Source organism: Mus pahari, chromosome 9, assembly GCF_900095145.1.
Source record: "Mus pahari chromosome 9, PAHARI_EIJ_v1.1, whole genome shotgun sequence".
In the NCBI taxonomy this organism is placed as follows: Eukaryota; Metazoa; Chordata; class Mammalia; order Rodentia; family Muridae; genus Mus; species Mus pahari.
The window spans coordinates 31,654,803-31,660,905 of record NC_034598.1 but is presented as its reverse complement, the minus strand read 5'-3'; the positions used below and the strand labels follow the sequence as shown (position 1 = coordinate 31,660,905).

The window sequence follows — 6,103 nt, the reverse complement described above, 5'->3', positions numbered from 1 at the left end:
CTCTGTAGACCAGGCTGACCTCAAACTCAGAAATCCACCTGCCTCTGCCTCCCACGTGCTAGGATTATAGGTGTGTGCCACCACTGCCCACTGAGGTTTTACTCTCAATTGGGTCTGTATGCTAAGGAAGGAATTTACCACAGCAAACCTCATGCTGCAGTTGTTTGCACACTAAAACTAAGTAGGATTTTGGCAACTACCTGGTTCATTTTGCTAGCCAGTGAGAACAGACTAATTAAATAGTGTAAAGGCATTAGTTTTGTTTGGCATTTTTTTAAATCAAGACATTTTTAATATGAATCAAACATAACCAGTTCATTACCAAATTCTTTTCCCTTGAGATTCAAGTGCTAGAATCTAGTGATATGAAAGAAGATTTAAATAGTTATATAATATCCTTAAATTTACTTTTATTATTTTACTTTCCCTTAAGAGCATGTCAAAATATAAAATCACCAAGATGAAAGCTGATTTCATTGAGTCAAAGGTGAAGAATTTGGAGTTCTATTTATCCAACTTCAAATGGTCACATTTACCTAAGGTTCTTAAATTTTTTGAGAAATTTTATTGGTAACTTCTGACTGAGCATACATTTTTATCTCAAGACTAATTATTTTAACTAAATATGTAACTCTTGGAAGATGTAATGTTCATAGCAACTAATTCATGAATTTGAGTTCATGTGATACACATATTTGCTTAGTCAATATTCTGCCCATGGACCAAGATTATGCTGTTGTAGGATCACTTCAGTAGGGTCTTGAGTGAATAGAAGCTTCAGGAGGGAAAAATAAAAAGAGCATTGAGTTTTGAATTGGCTTGTTCTTTGCTGAGGCCTCAGTTTAGTAGAGTCTTTAGCTGTGGCATACACAGTCAAGGAGACAGATCTCAGATGACTAAACACATGGCTCTTATAGCAGACTTAACTACAGAGCCTTATCGACAAAGAAGGGTATGGTCTACATGGCTCTCAATCCAGAAAGATCTAGAGCACATTTGTTTTAATGTGTTGTTAGGACTGAGAATTACTGAACAAAGCTGTTGAAAATTGGACATTTGTTTGTGGCTATTTTACAATGAATTCAGGTCTCCGACAATTTACAAACCCAGATAATGTTTGAGTATACAGATCTTAAATCAGAATTGGTAGTGAAAAGACTCCATAGCCTAGTTTTTCTGTTCTAGATCAAAATGGGATAAGACTTAACCAGGCCTTCTTAAATTCATCTATGTTACAACAATAGCCATGACTTGTTGAATGATTACTCTCATGAACAAAGCCAAGGTTTACTGGATTCTTATGTATATAGACGCATCTGCTTCTTACATAACTTTATGTTGTAAATTTGTAGCCAAAAATAGAGTCATTTTTACATGAGAGGAAACTGAGTCAAAGCAAGGTCAACTGCCCATCGAGGGATCCGCAGGTAATGCGTGGAGTCTGGTTCCATGCTTTTACATGATCACTTCTAACTTTTACAATAACACCCAAGATAGGTATGACATAGATGACTTAACAAGGGAGGACACATAGAAATTAATAGTTAAGAAAGTATTATCAAATGCCGGAAAGACATCTATGGTCAACTCAAAGTAATGTTTATTTATCAAACAGAGAAGAATATCTTCCCCTATCTCCTATGAGAGCTTCAAGCATCACACTCAAATAGAATTCTCCCTAAAAAACCAAAACCAAAACCAAAAAAGGAAATCCATCTAGGAGTCACTGTGAGTTTAAATGATTATGTGTACCAAAGTAATGGAGAAGCCTGGATGTGGGTTTGGATACCATGGAAAAGGATGCCGTGGGTATCCGTTCATGTCCTCTGTTTTTAACGTTTGCATCTAGCTTCATTTGAAATGTATATGCATGCTAAGCCATATAATTCCCTGGATTATTTACATTCCAGTCAGAGTGAGTGCTGAAGGATAGTATAATTACAAAGTACAATTTCCCAGCCACGTGTAATTGCTTGTTGTGTAATAGGTCTGCTGGGGACTGATTTCTGCAAACACCAAAACTCAAATACTTGTAAGTTATAGTGAGTGGCAAATGACATACAACCCCTTGAGGACACATATGAAATGAGAGACAGGCTTTGATTTGGATGGACCACTTTCTTCTGCTATTTCTCAAATTCTTATATAGTATTGGTATTAAAGTTTTTTTTTTCCAACTCTACTATTTTCCCAGCACAGTGCTAGAAACTCGTTATTTTTCTATCATCTTTGTAAGCTACTCCATTAACAGCCCTTTGCAGGACAGAATAGGACATGGCTGACTGTGAGACTGTAGAAATGCATTGACTACCCCAGTGGGCAGACAACAGTATCTTCCCTGTGTTGTTGTTGTTGTTGTTGCTGTTGTTTTTGTTGCTGTTGTCAACAATCTCCACCTTACATTTCTTAACTCGTCTTCCTATGATCCAGTGAACAGCAAGCGTCTGCAGTATGTAAGATGGTGTCAGGTACTACAGGCAAAATAGCCCAGAGCAAGGAATTATAGGAACAAGGTATTAGGGGCTGGTGAGATGGTTCAGCCAGTCAAGATGCTTGCTCCTAAACCTGACAACTTGAGTTTGATTCCCTGAATCTTCAAGTTCGATTCCCTGAGCTCTCGTGGTGGAGGGAGAAAGTGAATGCCCATAGATTGTGCCTCTGACTTCTACATGTGAACTTGTATCACATTACTTCAAGCCCACTAGATGGATGAATGAATGTTGGGAAAGAAAATGTTAGTACTAGTGAATGCTTCTTCATATACTCACCAATATTTCCTCTCTACTATGAAATGGATCATTGTAAGCAGCCAATGCTTGCCTGGTCCTTTCTCATAGGATTATCACTTTGTAGACCACATGGCCCACTTTGGGCTAAAATGAAGAAAGTTTAACTGCCCTAAGTTAATTTTTATACAGATGGCTGTCTGTAATTACATTTCCTTTTTGTTCTTTACTGTTTCATTGTAATCATATTTACAGAAAGGGAAGTGGAAGGTCTGAAGATTCCCAAACAAAATTCCTAGCTCATTTGTTTGGTGCCTACTAGTTCATAATAAGTTACAGTCCATCTCCAGTTTTTATATCTCGTGATTCTGTAAATCAGCAATTTCAGTAGGACTCAGTGGAATTAGTATTTTTGCTCTGCAGATGTCAATTGGAATGAAAGGTTTAACAAGAGAGTCTGGATGTCTTTGCCAACAGGCTTGATCATGTGGTGGCATGGCTCCTCTACTCCCCTCTCCTGCCCTCCCCTCCCCTGCCCTCCCCTCCTCTTCCTTTCCCTCTCCTCTCCTTTCTCCTCCCTTCTGTCAGGAACCATTTAGGATAGGCTAAAGGCTAGCAGATGACTTTCCTAAGGATGGTCCACCATTTTGCTTGGTCTGTGAGAGATAATTCTGAAATGCAAGGCTTTCAGAATTCTCAGCATTGATTCTTGAATGATTCTTGAAGCTGATATGCCTTTTCTGTCCTTATAAAATTAATCTGACAATCCCTGGGCATTAGCACACCCTATTGAGCAGATTTTCTGCAGATCAATGAAGATGTACTTTTTTGTAGCAATGCTATATAGACAAATAAAATCAAAATTAACCACAGAAAACAAAACAAAAATTCAGCTTTCTCCCTCCCTTCTTCCCTCCTCTCTCTCTCTCTCTCTCTCTCTCTCTCTCTCTCTCTCTCTCTCTCTCTCTCTCTCTCTCATTTTATTAGTTTTTTTTTGTGAATTTCATATCATGTACCCCAATCCAACTAATCTCCCCCTTTTCTTTACCTGCATTCCACCACTGGCAAGAGATGAGGGAGGGGAGGAGGGTCTCTCCCTTATCCATGCCACTGCCCAGCAGACAAGAGATAGGGCCAGCTCTTCCACACTCATGCCCCTAGGGCTGGCTCTCCTATAACCTCCACATCCAGGGCCAGCTCTACTCTGCTGTCTAAGTGAGGTACAGGGCCTGTAACCCTCCCCCCCCAACACCCCTGAGTGCTGCAGCTGGTAAGGGACAGGGGTAGCTCTTTTGTTCTCATGATCCCAGAGCCAGGTCGCCTGCCTGCCACAGGTGGCGAAGGGTGGGGATGGGGTAGCAGATTATTCCCTATCCATGCCACCACACAGGAAATGAGTAGGCAGGGTCAGCTCTCCCGTGCTCCTTTGGGCCAGCTCACCACTATCCCCCCAAATGCATGTGGGGTGTGCTGTCCCAAGTACAGGAATCCCAAATTTGGTGTAAGGTCACCTCTCCTGCTCTCATGATCCCAGGGATAGCTCCTCCAGGATGCCTAGGTAAGGGGTGGGGCCAGTTCTGCACAGCTCCCAGACATCAACATGTCCCCTGCGGTAGCCTAGACCAGGAACATCTGCCTGGTCTTTGTTGGTTACAGACCCCTGCTGCCACTGGGCCACAGACCCAGATGTGGTCCCTGGTAACAGCACAGGCCAGGACCCCACCATGGTCCCAGGTCGCATCACTGGCTACTCACATCAGGCTGTTCCTCACTACCCTAGAGCCTCCAGTTCTGCCTCTCTTCATTGTGCCCACATCCTTCTGTTTCTCTTTCTCTTTCATTTCTCCACCACTTACTTGCTTCTCTTAACAGTGTTTGGGGGTTCTGAGTATCTGGGGGTCATCTCAGGAGTAGTCTAAGAAGTGCTATGCCCTGATCCTGCATTATGGTGCTGGGCAGAGGTCATCTCTGGCATGGTGTGCCCCCTCCTCCAAGTCCTGCATGGAGCTGGAATGCTGGTCATCTCAGGCTAGCTCCCTGGCCAGGCTCCATAGCTCTTATTCCTCACCTGGCTGGCTCAAGTGGCCCTTTACAAGAGTCTTTGTCTGTCTTGGGCTCACTTCCTGACAAGGTTCTTGTAGTCTCCTAGAAGACTAGAAGTCCTAGAAATCCATCTGGGACCGCCTGGTGCTGAACTGGTGATCGTCTCAGTCTCCGGCTGGCTTTTGCTTTTTTTTTTTTTTTTTTTTTTTTGAGAATATTCGACTAGTAATCATCAGATGATCCTAGGTCAGAACACTGAGCAGAGACATAGCCCCTCTCCTCTCTGACACCTGTTGATGCACAACAGCACACCTACAACACTTGTAGGGGCAGGGGAAATTCAACTTCTTAAAGATTGGCTATTTACAAGAAATTTTTTTTTTACAAACTGAATTTTTGCCCGAAGTATATTTCTCCTTGGATTTTGCACCATGCCATATAATTTTAAAAGATTTGTTTTTATTTTATGCGTATGGATGTGATACCAGATGTATGCAGTACCCAAAGATGGTGTTGGTTCCCCTGGAACTGGAGTTACAAGTAGTTGTTTGTTGCCGTATGGGTGCTGGGAATCGAACCCTGGTCCTCTGGAAGAGCAGAGAGTACTCCTAAGTACTGAGCCACTGGTTCCGTTCCAGTTGTAGACTTTAAAAGTCCTTTGTGAAAGGAGCAACCTTTCCCCCTCTTGTTGATATAGCAAAATGGCCCTATAGATATTTTAGGATGAAGGTATGCTAATGGTTTCAACAGGTAATAATAGTAATACTTAGAAGATCAACATAAATGACACCAGGGAAATGTCATTCTGAGGCCAATTGCCCTCAGGTGATTGATGACAGGCCCTCACTTTTTCAGAGTACTCAATCAGAACAAGTCATAAGTATGACAATTCCCCAAACCATGCTACAATATGATCAGAGTTTTGCATATACACAGAAAGGGATGGCAATGAGTTAGAGATTTCACACAGTCTTAGGCAGGGCTTCTATTGCTGCAACAAAACACCATGACCCAAAAACAAACTGGGGAGTAAAGGGTTCATTTAGCATACACTTCCACATTGTAGTCCATTATTGAGGGAAGTCAGGGCAGGAAGTCAAACTGTGCAGGAATCTGATGCAGGAGCAGATGCAGAAGTCACGGAGGGGTGCTGCTTACTGGCTTGTCTTCAAGTTCATCCTGCTTCCTTATAGAACCCACGGACCACCATCCCACAGATAGCACCACCCACAATGGGCTGGGCCCTCCCCCATCAATCACTCATTAAGAAAATGCCCTACAGTCAGATCTTAGGGAGGCATTTTCTCAATTGAAGTTCCCTCCTTTCAGATGAA

The 6,103-nt window shown here is 42.2% G+C and overlaps 1 pseudogene; it reads right to left on the bottom strand.

Moving 5' to 3' along the window:
- Positions 1 to 4,982: 4,982 nt before the first annotated feature.
- On the bottom strand, positions 4,983 to 5,103 carry LOC115064736 (annotated as a pseudogene).
- Positions 5,104 to 6,103: the final 1,000 nt, after the last annotated feature.